The 23,617-nt window shown below is 39.4% G+C and overlaps 1 protein-coding gene across 3 annotated transcripts in view; it reads left to right on the top strand.

Annotated features, from left to right (window-relative positions):
- The window catches only part of LOC145984006 (glycerophosphocholine cholinephosphodiesterase ENPP6-like), a 72,291-nt gene that overhangs the window by 5,222 nt on the left and 43,452 nt on the right, over positions 1-23,617 (top strand). Inside the window, exon 1 of one of the 3 annotated variants that reach the window (XM_083117303.1) lies at positions 5,054-5,194. The exons of 1 other annotated variant lie outside the window; for it this stretch is intronic. The gene's annotated coding sequence lies outside the window, so the exon portion shown is untranslated. Of the gene's footprint in view, positions 1-5,053; positions 5,195-10,006; positions 10,144-23,617 lie in introns of those variants that run through there. One more of the 3 variants, XM_083117302.1, reaches the window with a different exon arrangement.

The raw sequence follows: 23,617 nt of genomic DNA, 5'->3' as shown, positions 1-23,617 counted from the left end.
CTTCACTTCTACCCTGAAGATGAGAGTGACGTTAGCACTCGATAGCTTAGAAACTGTTCCAGTATTTACCTGGTCGATAGCCTGAGAGAATTTATTCATGACTACACCATGTTTTTGCAAATCTCTATCACTATATGGACCTCGATCGGATGATTTTCTATCCACACTAGCATCTCAGCTTGTAGAGAAATTTGATGAGAAACAGCATTATGGTCAGGGCAAGTACTAAAACTTACGATACTATAGAATATTTTCCATTATTCATCCGACATGTTGCAACACAGAAAAGCAAGAAAATCATTTCATCACTGTGTGAAACGGTTCGTAATTTATAAATTTATGTTAGAAATTGTGCTAGAATAATAATAATGAGACAATAAGAACAGATTCCTATATCTGTGTGTCTTGTCTATGTCTACACACTCTCTAACACACACATACACACCAGTGGCGTGCCAAAGGGGGGTTGGTGGAGGACAAAACCCCCTTTGGCCCAGTAGTGCTAAAAATAACGTCAAAGGTAGGAAAAGATGGCAAAATGAGGGCGACTACTAAATAAGTAAATCCCCCTTTCTTTCAAAAATCCTGGGCACGTCACTGACACACACACATACAAAACGGAGATGTTGGGAAAATTGGGGGTATTTGGGGTGTGAGGTTTTCAGTACTCCATGAAAATAAAATAAAAAATATGGATACTGAGTATCATTTAAAGCACATCTCAATACACCTGGTACAGATCCAGTTGTAATGCTGACATTACATAACTTCAACTAACATTTTACCCCATGAGAATCTGCTGACAAAATCAGTTGTTCATAATATATTTCCTGCGTGTGCAGGAAATGGGCTAATAGTGTTTATTTCCAGCAATGTCTCGATCGAGCATCAGCGCATAGTAATCTGTATTGTAAGGACATCGATGACGTAATGGGTCTCTTTTTATTTACTTTATTATTCCGTACGCTCCGCGGCAACTTCCGGCACGAGCCAATCATGATTTGAGAACAACAGACATTGATCAACCGATGCCATGTCCTGCTTGTAAATGGTTGCTTTCAGATACTTCCAATGCAGAAGACGAAGCGTGCCTGTAACTTGACTTGGAAATAAGGATCCAAGGCCTTTGGGGTTGGCACCTTCTAGGAAAGAATGTTCAATGGTGAAGAGCAGACGTGAGGGGCGTTTTCATCTTTTGCGCTGGTGCGCTGGTGGTGCTTGAATTTTTAGTGTGGGTACAAATATCTCGATGGATATTTGTTCCAACATAACTATTGATTGATTTGGTTTATTTTTCTTTGCTTCTCTGCCACTTTTGCTGTACATGTGCACACATGCCATGAAGGCATATGGAGTGATGTGAAGGTGGAGCTCCACATATACTTGATCTCGGCCATAGTTGGAATGATGTGATCAGCATCACGCCTGGCCGCCTTTACCTGCTGGGTGAGCTCCAGAGCTGCTATGCTGGGACAAAGCCGGAAAAATTCCGACCTTAGATCACCCCACCCCTGGAATCGAGCCCGGGTCTCCCAACTGAGCTACCGCGGGGGAAGATGAAGGTAAAACTCTCAAAGAACATCCATGCCTAGGCCGGGATTCGAACCCGGGACCTCTGGGCACATGCATCCAAGACTTAAATTTTATAAGGGTTTAGGGGCAGTGCTGTTCATAAAAGGAATTTATTTCTAGTTACCAGTGATATATTTTACCATTTTTTCTATTTAGGGAGAGGGACTGATCTAAAGGGGTGAATTATGGGCATGCCATACAGTCTAAAGTGAGAAAGAACACAGAAGTTGAAAATACAAATGCATGAAACATAATCCAAAAAGAAAAATCATTGTCTTCAGGGAAATGGGAATAGGAAAAGAAGATTAATTCAAAGAAGCAATATTTACAAAAGAAGAATTAAGTAGCACATTCTAATGTTGTTATTTAATATTAATGTAGAGAATCTATTAACTATCGCACATATTACGGTTATTATGCCATAGCGAACAAGGAAATGATCGCTAAGTCACCCGATGGGAAAACCCAGTAGGCTAAAAGAAGGTGGTCTAAAGGAGCTGTCACCTCCAAATGGCACGCTACAGTGACAAATCGCGACATAAGTTACTTGAAATACACATACCGGAGATAATGAAAAAAGTATATATGCAACCTCACATGCACTTTAGTTTCTTAGTCCCTGTGGGTAACTCTGGCCTATCTTTACCGCTTTTAACAGTTTAGCTGTTTGATTTCAGACCTATTGAATAATGCTCGTTTTAAAGCAACGACATCACCATTTTTTGAACTCAACAATCGATGGAGTTCGAGTTTTTATGTCCACTTTATGCACAGAAAGGCTAATCGGGACTGGACCTACATTCAACGTGGCATCTGAACCAGTAATGGGATGACGTGTGGTCAGCACGTCGCACCCCCAGCCGTTATAGAAGATAATTTCCTGATGGTGGGTTGCCACCGGTTCTATACACAGGCCGAGAACATATATATATATATATATATATATATATATATATATATATATATATATATATATATATATATACACACACACACTGTATGTGTGTAGTACAATCGCTAAAACGGATCCCATTGTGATATTCATATATTTTTTAAAAAAATTAATAATGTAATTCATGAGATAAAGCATTTGTCCTATGTTAACTCGAGTCTCCTTGCTTTTATTCCCTTGCGTTGCCTATTTCTAGTTAGGTTTAACAACCCATAGCGGTGAAAGTAGTTAGATTTAACAACCCATATCGGTGAAAGTGGACTTTGATACAAACCGGGAATTCGACCATTGCTCTGAACCAGCTAGAGTTATTACGTGGCGTCTTGGCTTTGGTGACTATTCTCATCTGGCTCTTGATTTCATTCCTGGAGTCTATAATTATCCCAATGCAGACTTTGGCACTTAGCCTGTGCCTGCTCTCTGCTGATAACTTTTTCGTCATTCAGCTGTTTGAAAAAAAAAAAAAGTGACGAATAAGAAGTTGCATGGACTTGAACCTGCAAAGAACATAGTCCTTCGAGTGAGGGGACAGTGCTATTGCTTAGACGGAAGAGGGCAAGTACCAGTTCATGCAATTTAGTTTGTACTTGCATTTTTCCTGTCTGATCCGGCGATAAAAATAATATAGTCGTTAATAACTCGCAAGTATATAAATGGAATGCTCAAAAAGTAAGGCAACCATATGGAGGAATTCATGCTATGTAACAGGTCCTGAAAATGCCCACCATTGTGCATTTCACACGTCCAGTGAACACAACGTACAATGAAAGGCAAAATGATAAACATATTTTACGATCTTTGTATCTGCAATTTCGTATTTCTAAAAATATAATTATGCTTATGTTTATTTTGCATATGTTATTACGTTATTTTGTGTCGTTCTTTTTTATCTCTCTCTTTATGTTGATCGTAAGGATGGTTGTGCTCCAGCTCGACTTGCTAACTTTTAAGATCACAAAATCACGAGGGCCTATTTGCAAATAATCAGTTGGCCATCCCCATTGATATGTCCTAAAAAGTCGAGTATGTCGCACAATAAAGCAATTTTGGTTTATGTGAAAATTTCAAAATTGTTTACCAAATTCTCGAACGAGACAAGAGTCTACTACAAACAGGGGGTGCCGTGGAGTAATTGGTTAGCGTACCAAATTTCTAGGAAGCGAAGTCGACAGACAGCACTAATTGATAGGAACATGTTGTACTTGTTTGACGCTGAAAATACCTTCGGTTCATAGGAGAACTGCGGAACTTCTCCCATCGGATCGAATGAGTCATTGATCGAATTTGGTTATTTGGCGTCGATTTTCTGGTAAAGAATTTTCCACTCGTTTTGACGCCATCGAAAACGGCATCCTAAAAGTATGCAACCACGCTACTCAGGTCCATAGTCGCCACTAATGGATCGACTGAAATTTCGAAAAACTAAAAACACTCTGTCTCTCGTCTTATCTCAGTTGGCATACCGTGGTTATTATCGTAGTCTTGTTTCCCAGTGTACAAGAAACATAAACGCTCTGTTTTTATTCCTCGGGTTATCTTTGTTTACTTTCTGCTTCCAAAACTGGTTATACGTTTGTTTGGCAAAGGAGAAAAACAATAATCTGCATGTCAATGTTAGTGAAATAGGCAGCAATAAAACCAAACGGCTTGAATTTAGTGAAATGACTTTCTCTTATATTTGTTACTTTGACTTTGTCATAGAGAGGGATGGGAAATGTGGGAATGAGTTACTGCAATGTCAGATAAATGAAATTTTTGTTTTAAAAAATATGCTTACAGTTCAACAAATTGATTGATTGATTTGCTTTATTTTACTTCGCTTTCTTGTGCCACTTTTGGCTAATTTGCGAAGATGGGGATGAGTGATGAAATGATGAAACTGATGAATGGACACTCGCAAACATCCGTGCCCGGGCCGGCATTCAAACCCGGGACCCCTGGCGTCGTAGCGCGATGTGCTAACCACTCCGCCACGAGGTCCGCTCACAGTTCAACAAAGAACTCTCATTAAATCACTCTTCGAAAATTTCTTACACTTCAATGTGTAGATCTTCCAGGATAGGAATCTATTTGTCCATCTTATGCAAAAATTAAGAATATGTGAAATGTGAGTGGAACAGCATGTGATTACCGCACCAGTCACGAAGAACAGCTGACGCGATGTGATGCGTTATTCGCAGTGAGGCGGTTTGTTTACAGAGGGTCGCAAGGTTCATGATGCCCACATTAGTCACCTTAGTATAGTCCGTCGTAGATTCGATCCAAACCACCGACAAAAAGAATAAGTTACATTAAGTAAAAGTAGAATGCAACTAGACAAGAGATAATGTCCAGTTAACATCGTATGCTAACACTTTCCACCCCTGGGAACCAAATCGTCGACGCCCTGATTACAAGACAATAGGTTATTGGTTACTGGGAAAGAAACTATGTGAATAATCTCCAGTTGACAATCTGGTAGACAGGTAGTCTTTCTCGTGTTTAGTGGTATACTATAAATTTCTAGCTTCTTTCCATCCCCAAGGCTGAAATTTTGCAACATTATCAATGCACGTGCACACTCATTACAATAACGTGATAACTTACACGTTAAAGGTTTCCTCCTTACGTAACGCTTCGTTCTACGTGGTAGTGAAAGACGCATACACCTGGGCTGACGCCGTGTGCAAGGTAAGAAAAATAATTGTCATGTATGTAGTCCTCACATACTAATATAATCCACTTTATTTGTTGATGTCAAATCTTATTCCCATTTTTTTGTCTCTTCCCGCCTTGTCTCTCGTGTTATCTTCGCTGGTTTCTTCTTCATATTTTTGTCTTGCGTTGTATCTAGGATATCACCTTTCTCTCGTCGTCTGGTTACTTTGACTCCAATCGTCTCACGATCTACGTCGTTCCTATATAGTCTCACCTAGTTCTCGTCTCGTCTCACTTTGATTTGACTCTTCTTTCTTCACAATCGTCTAGGCCAGTGGTTCCCAAAGCGTGCGCGGCGCGAAATGTTCCTGTATATTCATCAAATGATATGATTGTTCCAAATATGTGCTTATTTAGTACTTTATACGGATAAAATGTTCCTGAATTTGAAATATGTGTTATACCTAACCACACTAACCGAGCGCTGCAAGTGTTAGATAGACCTACATTCTGACTTGAGCACCGCGAAATAAACCTTGAAACAAAAAGGTTCGGGAACCCTTGGTCTATGCTCTTCCCTGTCTCGCCTCGTCTCGTCAATCTCGAATCTTGTCTCGTTTCATCTCATTGCGACTGTTCTCTCGTGTCATGCTCGTCTCACTGACATTATCTTATTTTATTATCTCTCATCTCGTTTTTCATCGTCGCTCTCATTTCTGTGAACTCCTCACTCTCTTCTCTCTGCTCACTCTTGCCACTCTCATCTCATCTGGAACCAAGGGCGCCCGCAGAAGGGGGCCAGGACGGCACTTGCCCCCTTAATATAATTCGAATGATGAAATTGTAGCGTGAAAACATGCTTATAAGAATTTTCTTAACTGGGGGGGGGGGAACACCACCCCCACGCCCCCTCCACTTTGAGTACCGCTGTCTCCCCTGAGAAAAAATCCTGCGAGCAGCCTTGTCTGGAACTGTGTTCTCTAATATCGCTTCCCACGCTTCGACTAACGCCTCTATTCCCGCCTATCTCATGTCATTTTTTTTTCCATTTCTATATTCTCTGCTATGCAATATGTGTACTAATTATTAACAATATAATAGGCTGAAAAATAATTCGATTATAATCGCTGTTCCATTTTCATTGCTACATGTGCTGGAAAAAATCTTGTCCATTTCTTTGGTGTCCTTTGATTTATTGTCATTTAGATATCAGACTACCTGATTTATACATATTGATTCTTAATTAGGGTTAGGAATTTCATGCATTTTTTGGAAAATGTGATGTGTTCTCTAAATATATAGAAATTCATATTATGAAGAAACTAATTGCATTAAGTCGCTTTTTAAGGACATATTTCTAGGCATATTTGGCCATTTTTACGTGATAGAGCATATTTTGATAGATTCACAAGTATGTGACCAATTTGCTTCAGCGAAAGTAATTACATTTTCAGAAAGCTTACCATCAGTGATGACAGAAATGACATTTCGTTCCTTCTCATCATGTCAGGATTTTTTTTTACGCTTTTTCAATTTCAAACGAAACCGCCTTTTTGCTAGTATAAGACAATTAGTTAGGATATATCTACTTAAGTAATTTGCAGTTAGTTTCAATTTTGTTTGAAGAAACTTGGCGTCCAACAATGGCCTGATATTGACTTTCAATAATGCCCTGCCAACAATGCCCGAGTATTGCTGATAAAACAATGTCTACCTATTGTTTCAAAATGCACTTGAAGAAAATACTCATTTCTTCACTGGCGTTTGTTAGTTTCATTTGGGAAATGCTGCTCACTTGTTGAACTGTTGTTCTGTCTTGGATTTAACTGCTTTCAGGTGGTCTATATGTGTTTGTGTGTGAGCTTATCAAGGAAACCTAGTTTTGAGATTGTAGTGTGAAGTGGTGCTGAAAAATGTCTCACCGGGCTTGTAGAAATCATCCCGATAGTTTCTGTTACACTTGTGGAAGTTATATGTTGCCAACACAGAGGAGAAATATTACTTCTTTCTACAAAAAGGCCTGCTTGGCATATTTTGGTGTTAGTCTAGGCGATCAAGACAAAGCCTGGGTACCTCATTAAACGCGCTTCACTACAGTTTGGTTGTCCAATGGTGTGGTTGGAACCTCGAGATCACACAAGTGATTGTTACTTCTGTTTATGTAACGTTCAAGGCATAAACAAGAAGAAAAGAAGAAGAAATCCGTGAAATATCCCAATCTTAGATCAGCCATCTGCCACCTTCCACACAGTGATGAACTGCCAATCCCTGCACCTACGCAGCTGGAGGATAACAGTGGTGAATCAGAAGAGACCTCTGAACACGAACATGATCCTTCATTTCAAACAAGTGGACTTTCTTCTCCTCGTCTGTTCACACAAGGTGAATTAAACGATTTAGTTAGGGACCTGTATTTACCCAAAATTAGTGCTGAACTTCTTGGATCGCGACTCAAAGAAAATAATTTACTTGCTCCGGGAACTACGTTTGCTTGGTACAGACATAGGGAAAATGAACTTGTACATTTTTTTCAAAGATGGATAAACTGATATACTGCAATAACGTGGTAGGTTTGATTGAAGCCCTTGGAGTCGAGTATAATGCTGCTGATTGGAGGTTATTTGTTGACAGTTCGGTGAGGAGCATGAAAGCAGTACTGCTTCATAACGGCAACTTGCTGCCCTCAATACCTCTAGGATATTCAGTAGTTTTGAAGGAAACGTACATAAACTTGAGGTTCATGTTGGAAAAGATAAAGTACAACGAGCATAACTGGATTGTTTGCTCTGATTTAAAAGTGTTAACAATTGTTCTTGGTCAACAAACTGGTTTTACTAAGTATCCCTGCTTTATGTGTTTCTGGGATAGCAGAGCACGAAATGAACACTGGACGAGAAGACACTGGCCAAAACGTACTGATCTTATACCAGGACAGAAAAATGTTGTGAGTGAATCTTTGATTCCTAGAGATAAAGCTGACCTTCCTCCACTCCATATTAAGTTAGGCATCATGAAGCAATTCATGACAAGTCTAAGCCAGGAAAGTAATGTCCTTCAATATCTGAGGTCAAAGTTTCAAAATAAATCTGAAGCCAAAATTCAGGCAGGTGTATTTGATGGCCCACAAATACGCATTCTTATGAAAGACCACCATTTCCCTAACTGCATGAATGAAGTGGGAAAATCAGCATGGGTGTCATTCAAAAGTGTATGTGAAAACTTTCTGGACAACAAGAAATCAGAAAACTACGAACAGGTTGTTGACGAAATGCTACAAAACTTGAAATTGTTAGGGTGCAGAATGAGTGTTAAGTTGCATTTCTTGAATAGCCATATTGATTACTTCCCTGAGAATCTTGGTGCAAAAAGTGATGAGCAAGGTGAAAGATTCCACAAAGATATCAGAACCATGGAAACAAGATATCAAGGGCGGTGGAATGAGGCCATGATGGCTGATTACTGCTGGTGCCTCAAGAGAGATACTTCTGTCAATTACAGTAGAAGCTCAGTGAAACGGCGCAAAATAATATCTTCTGTTTGATTTGTTAAGGTTCACTCACACTCTATGAACTACTCTTTATGATGGTGCATTGACATCAATGCAAAACTTGTATAAAATATTAATTCCTATGACTTGTTGTAATACTTCAGTTTCATTGAAAATACTCCAAACTTGATTAATGTACATTAATTTTAAAATGATATTACAAAAGAAAATGACGTGATAGGAGAAAACTGAAAGCAGATCTGAATTCAGCACACATAAGTTTATGTAAATCAGTTCTTACTCGCAGTGAAGCAGATAAAAAGTTTCAAAATGCATACTTGGGATCTCTCGTATTCAGCATATTCTCGCTTTTTCAAGGAATATACAGCAATTTTCGAAGTGGATTTGTTTTTACTGCCATGTTCACTCAAGTTGTTGAATTTTTGTGCTCTATTGCAAAAATGTTATTGGGAGAAAAAATTTCTCTCGATACTACAGAACTTGAGTATGAGTATGAGTATGAGTATGAGTATGAGTATGAGAATGACAGTGCTTAATTTAAATATGCTGCTCTTGTGTCAGCCGAAATAGAAAGAAACGTTTCTCAGGCTTTGCTAGCTGACAATAGGCGATCATTTTTAGTTGGAAATTTACAGAAAGTATTCGTTCTACATTGCAACTCAGGGCTCATAAAGTGAACTAAAAATAGTATGTGAAAACATCTTAGCATATGTTAAATATTGATGTTTGAAACAGTTCAGTTGTAAGGGCATATTTTTTTAAATTATAGTGCATATTTTTAAAATTTTAGATCGTTTTTATTTTGCATATTTTGGTGATTTTTAGGTCATAAAAATCTTAGCCTCTTATTTTTTTTCAAAACTCGAAACAAGACCTCGACTCTTCCTTTCAGACAGGAAGTGAACGTTAAGTCGTCATGCTGCACCTTGAGAAAATTCTCCACTACCTCCCGCAATGGCTCGGTGAAATTATACGCCATACTTCCTAGAAAATGTTAACGCATGAACATCCAATCTTCACAATCGAGCAAATTTAATATAATCTTACCGGCTGAAGAGTTCGCATGACAGTATCTTTGTAAATGCATAAATTTGTCACCAAACTAGCTTGCGAGTTGTAGCACGTTTACAGTCAATGGCATCAATCATGTACGCCTCCTTCTGCAATGACGACATCGTTTGTTTCGTCCCCAGTAAACCTCGTACTACCACATGTTCACCATTGTTCGTTATAGGCATGTGGAAAAAGCTGACATTCTTGTTCCACTATATCACCCCTTCCTATTGCTGGCAAAACGTCATTCACAGCACATAATAACTGGCTGCGACTTGACTGATGACATAAAAACCTGTTTTCCCGCGTAAGGTTGGGCCCTACCTGATGCGCGATCTTCAAGCAAGTTGCACATGCCGTTAGTGCTGGGTTCGCAAGTTGGCCGGGAGTGAGGTGTTTGTCTGAACCTGGAGTTTCGTTGGTGAGTATGACGTTATTTCGAATGTATCTTGTTGTTTGTTACTGAAGTACCAAGTCTTTGTTTCCCGCTAAGAAAGCTAGATACTATGAACTTTTGTAAGGCGGACATGAAAACAGATTTTCTGCAAGGTTCAATTTTTGTTCTACAATGATCTTGCCAGACGAAGAATTGTGTTTTAGCTGAACATTTCAGTAAAGAAAATGTAGAGGAGGAGGCAATTTTGCAGGTTTTTCTCATTTTGAGTTTTTTTAAACAGTAGTTATGGTCTAATAATATTTCAATGTTAATTAAAATTGTTTCATTGCAATAACAATAGCATCAAACGCGTCATATTTCAGTCATTATTGTTCTGTTTGGGGGGGTGTTCGTCAAAATTTGGGGGGGTGTTAGGGGTGTGTGGATAAATCACTGCTGAGTAAATATAGCGTAGTGGGTTCCCATATTGCCTTGCTCAACACGGGCGTCGTCCTCAGAAGGGGTGCCAAATTGGGGTGACCCCTTGATTAGCGTCAAAACTTTATTTTTGATTGCATAAGCGTGGTCAGGGGTGCCCACGGCGGGTTTTTGCGGACGCAAGTTGCGTCCACCCAAATTTTGGAGGGATTTTTAATTTGCATTTTCTGTGATAGAAATTTGACTGAATAAAAATTTCAGCATTAGACAGAAGTTGAACTTCGTTAACATGTAATAATCACTTCGTACACTGCTAATATACTGCTAAGGGACTGGTAATAAGCATTATTTGTGTGGGGGGGGGGGAGAACAGTTCTTATTAAGTTTTAAATTATCAGCTGAATTCTTGTGGAGAGATTAAGCATTTGTGGGGGGACACTCGTTAAGTCTTAGATTTTCACGGGAATTCTACTAGGGGGTGTGTGGAGATTGAGCATTACATTGGGGGGGGGGGGGGGCTTGAGGGAGAAATATCCAGATCTTGGATATCAATATTAGGTCTTAGATTGGTAAAGATTCCATAGTAAAGGGGGATCGAACTTTGAAGTTCGGGGTGGGGGCAAAATTAGTGCTTTGGTATACAATTCGTATGATGAATTCCTATAGGCTGTCATTTTTCTGAATCATTTGGAAGTCGTACAGTATCAAGTGGATTTTACTCTGGATTATTCTCTAAGCGGAGTGGCGCCTTTGTTCCTTCACTCCCTAAACAAACATCGGATACATGAAAAAGCAGTGAAGTAAAATATAGCACCAACTACTAAACAAGAAGTCAACGGGTAACTATTTTTTTTTTTTTATTTTACGTCGTTTTTCTGCCACTTTAGGATAATGATGATGAGTGTGGTTCGACAGCAGTAACTATGGAAGAAGGCAAGAGGACGCCACAAGCGCCGAGGCAAAGTGGGTGCTGAACGAGCAAGAAGATAAAAATTTGGAAGGAGTAAAAGTCGCGCCTTGTTAAAACATTAACTCCTTTTTAAATTGTATTATTGCCAGACTCCTAAAAATACCCTAAAAAATTGTTTGCTCGCTTCGGTCGCACTTCTCCTCCCAGATTGAAGGACGTACGCAGTGGGGGGCTGATGGTGCTGCAGCTCCTTCTGAGATTTTGAAGAAGTTAAAAATTTTCAAATGGCAGTAAAGGACTTGGGAAAAGGCAAAATGGTAAAAGCAAACTCCCCTTGAAATGACCCCCGGTTACCATCTTTGTTTTTTAACAACTTTTACAACGAAGTCCAAAAATTACATTTACGAAATATTTTATACTTTATCCTGTCTCCTCCCAGAACGCAGCTATGTAATATCTACCTTTACAATTCCAGCCCCCTCAGAAACAAAAATTCCTGCGTTCGCCAGTGGTGTGCCCAGCTAGATTTTTCTATCATTACGTTGTGTGCTTTTTTAACGTTTACGCATTCCCCGTCCAAAAAACCCTATTTATACATACTTTATTGTCTGACATTTCAATTTATCTAACCAATCAACGTGCTTGCTAGCTTACGTGTCAAAAATTTACATTTTAAGTTAACTGTCGACCACTTGACAGGCTATTGCATTCAAATTAAAATCAGTTACTATATATTTGTCAAAACAATTGGGGGGTGGATTGTGATGAACGAATTTGGGGGTACTGCGTCCAGGGTCTTGGGGGAGGGGGGCTATTTGTTTCTTAGTTTGTTTAAACAGTGGGATCCGAACCATCATGCCCCTACCAGGTTTTTGTTTTAAAAAGAGTTGGATTTATTGTTGACAAAAATTAATTGAAGTCACTTCTGCATAATATAATAAGTATATTGCAATATCATGCAGCAATTTAAGCTAAGAGGTTCCTGTTATTTTCATGTCAGTACGTACGTATTGAATAAACACATATCTACAATAAACATGTTCTTTAACAGTAACACGAAATAATATACCGGGTGATCCAAAAGTCCCGGAACGGTCACATATCGTGAGAAATACACATCGAATCGGAAAACGAAAAAATACGTGTTTTAGTAAGTGAAAGAAAGCTATTCAATGATATCACACTTGATTCCCCACCCCCGCCCCCTGGGGGTGGGGCAACTGTGAAATTTTAAATGGAAACCCATATTTTGTATTGTAGAATCGGAAAGAGGACTTCATTCCGAGTCCAACGAGCTATCAACCATCCTCCTAGCTTAATTAGGAACGGAAATATGGCGATTTTAAATCTTCGAAAAAAAAATAGTTTATAGTCAATAGAGTATATACTCTATTGAAAGGTCTTGGCGTGCAGATTCCGAATCTGCAATCGCTTTCACTCTACCCTTCTTAAACCCGAAGGTTCGTGGCTGCAGCAACACAGGCCTTCCATCTTTCCCTATCTTGAGCAAGATCTATATACTCTTTTCCATCCCTATCGATTTCCCTTAGGTCCATCTCAACGTTGTCCCTCCATCTTCGTCTTGGCCTTCCTACAGGTCTCTTACCATCAGGTTTCCTAACAAGAATCCTGTAAACTCCTCTTTCCTCTCCCATTCGTGCCACATGGCCTGCCCACCTAAGTCTTCTTGATTTAATTATTCTAATGATATCTGGACATGAATATAAATTATGTAGTTCTAAATTATGTAACCTTCTCCACTCACCTGTCTCCTCATCCCTTTTAGGTCCAAAGATTTTCCTAAGGATCTTATTTTCAAATACTCTCAATTTATGTTCTTCTTTCAATGTAAGGGACCAAGTTTCACATCCATATAATACTACAGGCAAAATTACTGTTTTGTATATTTTAACTTTTAGTCAGGGGCGGCGCCAGAAATTTTCGGCCGGGTGGACAGAAGCTGAATATTGATAGATTAGGGTGGGTAGTATAAATTTAAGAACATATATACACTGCCCTCCAGAAATTAAGCAACAACAAGAAAATGTGAGATAAAAGAGAAAACAGTTGGAGAAAAGAGAAGAAGAGTGGTGGGCACGCTGAAAGAAAGCAACGAATGCGTTAGGGAAAACAGGTGAGTCATAAAGTGCGATCATCGTGCCCTCGCACGGATTTCTGGCGTACCAGGTATTGGAGTCGAAGACGCGCTTTCACGGAAGAGGTGTGTGTCTCTATCTGGAGAGTGCAGAGGTGAGTCAAGTGTGCGGAAAGGGTCGAATATGGCAACCAGGCATCATTTGGCTGATGAATTACGGTGGCGTGCCATCGGTAGACTAGAAGCAGGGCAGCGTCAGGACGAAGTGGCCAGATGGCTCAATGTCGATCGTTCAGTTGTCAGTAGGTTATGGAACAAGTTCCAGAGAACGCAAAATGCATCGCGGAGTTTCAGTGGAGGTCGACCGCGTGTGACATCGGTCAGGGATGACCGATATATCCGTTTGACAAGTCGGCGTAACAGGTCCGCAACAGCTACCCAAGTGCGTGCAGCGGCTATTGCTGCCACAGGACGGCCTATGTCAACGAGTACAGTACGCAGACGGCTACGCGAGGGTGGGTTGTATGCCAGGAGACCAGTGTTGTGTATACCACTCACCCAGCGTCAGAAGACAGCCCGCTTACGTTGGGCACGAGAGCATGTGAACTGGACACTGGACCAGTGGCAGTCCGTTCTCTTCACTGATGAGTCCAGATTCTCACTGGACAGTGATTCGCGACGCCGATTGGTCTGGAGAGAGGCAGGAACTCGTTTCCATCCCTCCAATATTGTTGAAAGGGACAGCTATGGTGGTGGAGGTGTGCTTGTATGGGGTGGCATTTCTATTGGTGGACGTACTGACCTCTATATCCTCCCACGTGGCACCATGACAGGTCAGCGTTATAGGGATGAGGTCCTTGCACGTTATGTGGAACTATTCGCACGAGAACGAGGTCCGGGCTTCATTCTGCAGGATGATAATGCCCGTCCCCATAGAGCAGGACTAGTCGATCGGTTCTTGGACGAGCACCATATTCAACGCATGGTGTGGCCATCCCGTTCCCCGGACCCTAACCCCATTGAACACTTGTGGGATGCTCTGGGGAGACGTCTCGCTGGTCTTGTGCCCCCTCCACAAACACTCCAAGACCTTCAACTGTCTCTCTCCCAACAATGGACCCTCATACCCAATGAGTTGGTGGACAACCTTATTGGCAGCATGCGGCGTCGTTGTGAGGCGTGCATTGCTGCGCGCGGTGATCATATCCCTTATTAGTGTCAGATAATGGTCACTTTCCGTCTCCAACGTTTACCACCTGTGATGCTCCATGCATACATTTCATTTCTTTTGCCCACGAGTGTACCTTGTTTTGTGTTTCTTCTGTTCTGTAAGGCGTGGGACACTTGTTTCTTTCGTTACAAATAAAATATGTACACCCTCTGGCCTTGTGTTTGATTCTATTGGATGATCACCATTTGTTGCTTAATTTATGGAGAGCAGTGTATGTGCATGTAAGACGTATATGTATTCCCACCTCTCTTACACTCCCGATTTTCTTCTTGCTTCTTTTCTCTTTCCTTTTCTTGTTTTCCTCTTTATTATTTTGTAATCTATTCTCGCAACTTGTTCCATTTCCTTTCACGTTGTCTCTGATGGACACAATTATTTCAACGAAGAGTTTATCCATGCGCAACCATACATTCAAAGTCACATTCTTTCATGCATGTTAATATAATGAAATAAATGTGAGTTAGGTTTAAGCTTGCCCTTCGAGAACAAATATAAAATACAAGGCACATACTTGATTTTATGTATTCGGCGACAGTAATAGAAAGTGCTATGGTAGACAATCGTGATGTTTCTCATAATGTAAATGCATGTTCCTGAGCATAGTATTTTCATCGTATGAGTTTTTGACTGAAAGAGTTTTCTTACTCCTTGGGGGTCGCCTTTCTTAGCTTACAAAGTTTGTACAACTGACAAATCTATCTGAATGTTTGCAGTAAGGGCGATTGGGTACCAACATTTGAGGGTCAAGGGCGAAATACTTTATTTTGGTAGAAAAGGCTTAGCATAAAGAGGTCGTAGTGCGGGGGCAAAAAATGTGCCGGGGGGACTGCATCCTCCACCTCCCACCCCACCTAATCGCCACCACTGAATGTTTGGATTAAAATGAACGTCTCATTAGGAATAATTTAAAACACACACGGGAAACCAATTCTTTGTTCATTGTCCATGAAGTATTCCTAGGCTAATAAAAGGCTATTTTGACAAAGTATCACTCATAAGTAATAAACAAGTAAGATTGAGAAATCTGTTCAGAATTGAAGAGATTAATAGCTAAGTTGCTATTTGTTTTCTGAACTAAGTCATATTACTCATGTGGGAGAAGCAATACACGTATGGTTACATGAACATATTTTTTGAGGTAACAAAATTATTTAGGACACAAGGAATTCGTCGAAGTTGATCACCGTACCAGCAATAATTCATCTATTTTTCATAGATGACTTAAGTTGTATGGCATGACCATTTCGAACACACTAGAATGTCAACCTCTGTCATGTACAGCATACCCTGCAAACTTTATTCTTTCAGGGCAACGAGTTCCTGGCGCCTGGAAACACCGTCGAAGTAATAATTTATGGGGGTTTGTATTTTGAGTGTCCGCGTGTGTTTGTTTTCGCCCCTTCGTCACTTTCATCTAATCACCATTGAACCTTATCGTCGTCATTATCAAAATTAGCAGAAAAATGACTTAAAATAAAACAAATCAACCACAACTTACTCTTCCAAAAATTGAAGTTTCATTATTACACTCGCCTCATCAAGTACTACGTTACCCTCTCCCTCCCGAACCGAGCCGCCAACACTAATTGGAGCAACAGAGACAGGTTCTTATCGAACTACTACTCTAAAGTGCACGTCCTTGAGGCGAACACTCCTGGATATGGAGAGCAAATTAGCTTTTCTTCTCTTTTTCCTTGCATTGGATGACGTCCTATAATAAGTTGCAAGTCAATACGCAATACGCTTGCTTTACTTGAGAGCGTGAGCGATACCAATGCCCGCGCCGTGATAGCTATGAAATTATCAGGTGTGTGAATGCGTCTGCGTGGTGTGTTGTGTGCGCGGGGGGGGGGGGGGGGTGAGGTAGGGAGCAGAGAGACATGCACGCGTTCATCGAAATTTCAGACTCGCATGTCAAACTCTTAACCCACACTGCTGACATACGTGGAGGAGTGGTTAGCAGAACACACTACGTCGCCAAGGACACGGGTTCGATTCCCGGCCACCTGGGAATGGGTGTTCTTTAAGAGTGTCCCTTCATCAATTACACCATATCGTCACTCATCTTCATCTTCGTGGTTAGCCAATATCGGCAGAAAAGCGACGAAAACAAACAAAAGCAATCAATCAATCAGTCTTAATCCCCACCGACCCTTTTTTCATACGTAGCACCAAAAAAAGTGTCGACATGAACCCCTCCCGCTAATTCTTAAACATAACTCAGGTCTTCTAATGGCTGTTAATATATTTTTTAAAAGATAAGAAGAAAGCACTAATGATTTCCAAATTACATTCATTTCATGACGAAAAATTTGTAAAAAGTTGATGAAGCAACTAACATGCAGGCCTTTCCGATGTTGCAGTTGTAATATCGTCCCTCGCAAACAAGGAGTTCGGTTTCGATATGTGGGGGCACGTAGTATTCGGTTCCCACTTTAACCTGTAGGTGCAGTTAAAATTAATATGTAGTTAAAATTGTAATTAGGAACATTTTAAAATTTCATAACTTATAAACGAAGTAACACTAATAATAGAATATAATGAAACTCAACATAAAAAACTAATTTTGATTTGATTTCGTTATTTAGCGTAAAATAAACTAAATCAAGAATAACCAGTCAATGCCTTCTTATATTTCTAAAAAAAAGAAGAAGAAAAAGAGCCTAAAATTTCCAATAGTCCTCCGTAACCGTGCTATCTAAGGCGTTGCGTAACGGCATGGGTTCGAGTCCGCCTAGGTTCAGTCTCTGGGTTCTCGGCCGGTGTATAGGACCGGTGGCAACCCACCATCGTGAAGAAATTGGGGAGCTACGAGTGAATAGTGTAACATAAAAATCTCCTCTAACGGCTGAGGGTTCGACGTGCCGACTCCACGTCACCCCCATTACATCACTGGTTGAAGATATTCACACTTTTAGGTAGGATTGTGGGAAGGAGGCTGGCAGTCAGAAGTTAGACCCAAAGCTCTTCCAGGGCTGTAGAGTCATGGAATATGTTAAAATTTCCAACATTTTGTTTTGAATTAGTTTTCCGTTTGATTGGTTACCTAAGTATATATTTAAAATTTACAATGACACACACTACTACTATTTACCCTTGACCAGGCTTTGAGATGCCTTCTATCTCTCTAGAAACTGGCATGTTTCTTATTTAACGTCGCTTCTCTCTGCCACTCTTGCCCAGTCGCAAGAATAAAAATGAACGATTGTCGGGTGAGATTTGTGAAAGGACACTCCCAATGGACATGCATATGTCCAAGCTGAGACTCGAACCCGGAACCTTCGACGACGAGATCGTGAAGAGACAACTAAGGCAGCAAAGGTTTTTGTTATTTTATCGTCGCTTTTCTATATCTCATGTTAATCTCGACTATGAAAAGGATGAATTGATGAAATGACGATGCGCGAAAGTCTTCATAACTGACCAGGGTTCGAACCTGGGACCTCTGGCTTCGCAACGCATTACGGTGTCCATTTGTTTTCAGATGTCTTTACTTGGCTCTAATTCCCCTACATTAGTTGTAATAAACATATTTTTTGTAACAAGATCAACATGTCAAGCAAGGGCTGTTTTTGAACTGACACAATTCATCTAAGAGATTACGTGTGTGAGCGAACGCACACGCACACAAAAACACCAGAGAGACACATTTGTCACTATCATATATAAATCCTAACTCCCACAGATACACGTAGATTCATTCCAGTGTTGCATTTGTAAAACCGCACTTCTTTTCCTAGTATGGTGACATTACAGTGAAATGATCCTGTAATTAACTGTAGATAAGTCGCAATTAGTAGATCGAATGAAGTTGTTTTCAGGTGAAAAAACAAACAAATAGTGTTATACTTGATGTATTGTTGCCGGCACACATTAATAAAATTAGAACACATTTACGGGTGGGCACACGCAAACTGATGACAAAATTGGCTTTTTATGGGTTGATAATATGTGAACATTTCTAGCATAGATAATATTCACAAGTAAAATAGACATGTTATGAACACCAGAATACACTTATTTATTGAGTCATTCACATATCCCAAAGCATATGTACTTATTGAATTTGACTGGGTGGGCAATCGGGTGGGCACAGGAATTTTTGGGTGGGCGCTTGCCCACCCGTGCCCACCCCTGTCGCCGTCCCTGCTTTTAGTTTCTTAGATATTAAACGAGAAGACAAAAGTTTATGAAGAGAGAATTAACATGCATTTCCTGAATTAAGCCTACTTTTTATTTCCTCTTTAATATAATTTTCATTTGTTAATATTACTCCTAAGTATTTGAATTTGGAAACTGGTTCAAACGAGTTGTTATCAATAATTAGATTTTGATTATTACCTAACACTTGGTTTCGGCCTGTAAGCATATATTTAGTTTTCTCTTTGTTAACTTCCAAACCTATCTCTTTAGCAGTTTTGAAAAATATTTTAGCATTATTCTTAATTGTATTCACATCATCCCCCAGTAAGTCTACATCATCTGCATATGCTAACAACTGAGTCACACCATTTAATTTTAGTCCTTCTTTAGTTTCTTTTACCTTCCTAATAGCATATTCTAAGGCAAAATTAAAGAGCAATGGAGATAATGCATCTCCTTGTTTTAACCCATCATGAATTGTAAATTTGTCAGACATATTAATACCCACACGAATTTTACTTTCTGTTTCACTGGTGCATATTTTTATCATACTAACAAGCTTCTTAGGTATTCCAAACTCTACTAATATATTATATAATTTCTCTGTTTTGACCGAATCATATGCTTTTTTGAAATCAATGAATAGTTGATGGACATTTTGATTATATTCCCACTTTTTTTCAAGTGTCTGTCTGATGTTAAAAATTGGATCTGTAGTTGATCTGTTACGTTTAAATCCACATTGATAATCTCCTATGATTTCATTAGCATATGGGGTTAGTCTTGTTAAAAGAATGTTAGATAATATTTTATATGTTGTTGAGAGGAGAAAAATTCCACGGTACTAATTGCAGTTCATTTTATCACCTTTTTTAAACACAGGAACAATTATGGATTCTTTCCACTGTTGAGGGATTTCTTCTTTATTCCATATTAAACAAATTAATTTATGAATTTGACATATTAATGAATTTCCACCATATTTAATTAACTCAGCTGGTATTAAATCAATGCCAGGTGCTTTGTTATTCTTTAGCCTTTTAATAGCATCTTTAACTTCAGTCAAGTTAGGTTCTGGAACTAAAGGTTCTGCTGTGTGTACTTCATTTACTTCTGATTTATCTCCTACATGGACATTTAAAAGGTCATTAAAGTAGTTCTTCCATCTATTTAGAATATCGCTTAGGTCAGCTAGAAAATCACCGTCTTTATCTTTTATCAAGTTTACTTTAGGTTGCCACCCCTTTCTAAATTCATTTACACCTTTATATAAATCTCTGATTTTTTTTTTTTTTTTTTTTTTTTGCTGTTTGTTTCAATTTCGTTAATTTTGCTTTTCAAGTAATCTCTTTTTTTACTTCTAAACGTGCGGTTAACTTCTCGCTTTATTCTATTATAATTGTTTAGATTTGTATCATCAGAGTTATTTAACCACCTAAGTCTAGCCTGATCTCTTATTTCTATTAGATTATGACATTCAATATCAAACCATGGCTTACTTTTTCTTGGTTTATGGTACCTATACTTTCTTTAGCTGCTGATTCTATTGCATTACGTATGTGCTCCCAATTCTTATTTACGTCTGTCTCATTTATATTTTCATCATCATTTAAATCCTGCAAAACATCAAATCTATTTGACAGTTTAATTTGGTAATCTTTCTTAATTCTTTCATCAGTAAACTTTCCTGTATCAAATTTTATAACTTTTAGATTTTGTTGCTTATGATTTATCACTGAGAGTCTTTCTCTTAATTTAGCAATTACTAAATAATGGTCACTGGCACAGTCAGCACCTCTATGTGTACGGACATATATATATATATATATATATATATATATATATATAAATCGCTATATCTCCGCTCCTAATTGAGCTAGGAGGATGGTTGATAGCTCGTTGGACTCGGAATGAAGTACTCTTTCCGATTCTACAATACAAAATGTGGGTTTCCATTTAAAATTTCACAGTTGCCTCCCGCCCCACCCCCAGGGGGGCGGGGTTGGGGAATCAAGTGTGATATCATTGAATAGCTTTCTTTCACTTATTAAACACGTATTTTTTCGTTTTCCGATTCGATGTGTATTTCTCACGATATGTGACCGTTCCGGGACTTTTGGACCACCCGGTATAACATGGTAATGTTTTTATTTGGAGGAAGGTGGAAAGTAGGAGTACCAGGGTAGAAAGATGGGAAGGGGGCAGCAAGGTGGATAGTACGGGGGCGCCAAAAATCCACTTTGTCCGGATGAAAATCTTATCCTGAGCCGCCCTTGATAATCAAGAGATACCGGGTTAACTTTCCGGCGGTGATTCGGATCCCATGTTAAACTGTAATACAATGTAGAATTAGGCTCAGAATAAAGTAGACTTAAAACATGCTTTGCCAATGCCAAAGTTTGCGCAGATTTGACTTAGTAGTTGCATAATTATCGCTCTTCTTTCAAATAAACCATTGAAGAATGACGTGGAAACAGTGGCGGCGATTGGATTCCAAAACTGGGGGTAGGAGGGGGAAAGGACAATTTACTTTTCCTTAATAGATAATGTTTAGCATGGTGTGGGGGCAAAAGTGGCAATAATTGAATTCAGTGGTGAATGGGTGAATTATGGGTTGATTAAGTGCACTTTATCGGGACACTTTATCTACTCCTTGACTTTAAAGTGGGACAAATAAATAAAATATAATCAGCTTGTCTTGTGGCTAACTGGGAGGATAATTGTTATGATTTAACATGTCGACAATGAGACCGGTGAAGGGGTACTTTGCATAAATTTTCCTAACTGGAGGTTGCCTCACTTCGAAGCACTTCTGGTAAGGATGTTTCTCCCGGATTTTGGTCTTTCAAAAAGTTGATCACCTTATTGAAGCAGTCAATTAGCATTTATTAAAATAACTATAACAATCACTAATGAAAATAATATTCGCAACGTAAATAACAATGCAGCCCTCACTTACACCATGGGTACGCTTGGACTAAACTCAAGCCTGCAAGCAGAAATTGTTTTGACCTTTGATATGCATATGCATTACTCGCATCTCCCACGCTGTAGTGCCAACAGAGATGGATACAGGTTACGATACTGTTACTCTCACGGGCCAATCACTGTACAGTGTTGCCAGTGTACAATAAAATGAGTTCAAACTTTGTTTTTTTTTTAATCACGCCACTGAATGATTGGTTTGATGCTAACTTACATGTATTGAAACAAAACAGAATCGCTGGTTTGTTCTTTGGTATAAAAAAAATCTAAAGATTGTTTTCGATTCTATTCTCGAACCACTTGGTTCACAAGTCAGCATTATTCCAGATAGAATACCGGAATGGGGAGCTCAATTTTAATATTTCTAATTCTTAGCATTGAAGAAATAGGTAGTTTATCTACTTCTTGATTCCTTAACGTCGTATTTCTCTATCACCCCGGATATTTTCAACGATAAGGTTGATAAGGATAATTATGACACAAATGAGAGAACATTGTTAACACTTATATTGCCAGTACTTGAATGAGGAACTAACAAACAAATGAAACTTTACAGTCCTTTAGATGTTGAACGTCCTTCTACTTATAAAAATTCATTTTTCGCGCCTGTTAGACCTATTCCTAAAAATAGTGATTCTATTTATGGGGGCTAATAATTATACACATTTAGCCGTATATGCACATATTCTTCGTCACTGTTTGAACCTCCAACCAAAGAACAAATTTCACAGTCGCTTAATACGTCCATCTGCGAGGCGGGCAGCAGAGTATCATGTCAATTTCTTAGCAAGTTTGGTGACTCATGTTTGGCCAAATTGACCAAATGAAAGTTTTTTTTAAATGTTAAGTAAGGAAACTTCTAGTTTTTCTTATTTTCGGTCGAATGCATCTATCGAACTATAAAAATCTGGGGGCTACAAAGGGCTGAGATTAGTTTTTGGGGGGCTTCAGCCACCCCTAGCCCCCCCCCCCTTCGTAGCGCGGTCCCTGCTTGTTCCTCAACCCTGTCTTTAATTTTCAAATCCAGGGTCACACAAGGGACAATTTGGTGTGTAGTACAGTGGTGTAATTTATAGGCATGGTATCTGTGGTGTATCATTGTTATCTATGAGATTACTAATTCCTGATACTACTCACAAACAGCACACGCTGTCGCTTTGTAACCAAAGCATCCCCTGGTTCGATCCTCGGTGGAGGTACGTAATGGTTCGGATCCTACTTCAAACTGTATACAGCTCAAACTGCCTACAGGTCCAGTCCCAATTAACCTATCTGTGCATAAAGTGAACTTAAAACAAACTTTAACAGCACCTGCTGGATTCAATGATGCCGGAATATTGGCTGGAATCCATACGTAGCTTAATACTCGTCAATCATTTTACACACGCATAACTCACCGCAAACAATAACAAAATAGCATCGCTGTATAACCTGTTGATGCTGGAGGAAGAATTGCAGGAAGGGCATCCAAAGCATTCAACATTCTCCCTTCTTCTACGAAATTAAATTTACACAAGCTAGTCTATCAGGAGGATTTCAGATCTTCTAGGCTCCTTATCGCCTATCATTCTGTCAACCTTTCGTGCTGCTATACTCTATCCCGGGAATCTCTGGAGCAAGGCTGCGTATAACGGTAAAGAAGTGGAGAAAGGATGTGGACGGAGCGAAGCAGTACACGCAGTTGCAAAGGCTGGTAACTGCAGTCGCTTTCCCCCTC

Source organism: Lepisma saccharinum, chromosome 2 (genome assembly GCF_977018435.1).
Source record: "Lepisma saccharinum chromosome 2, izLepSacc3.1, whole genome shotgun sequence".
NCBI lineage: Eukaryota > Metazoa > Arthropoda > Insecta > Zygentoma > Lepismatidae > Lepisma > Lepisma saccharinum.
The sequence above is the reverse complement of the archived record's forward strand: the minus strand, read 5'-3'. Positions and strand labels throughout refer to the sequence as shown.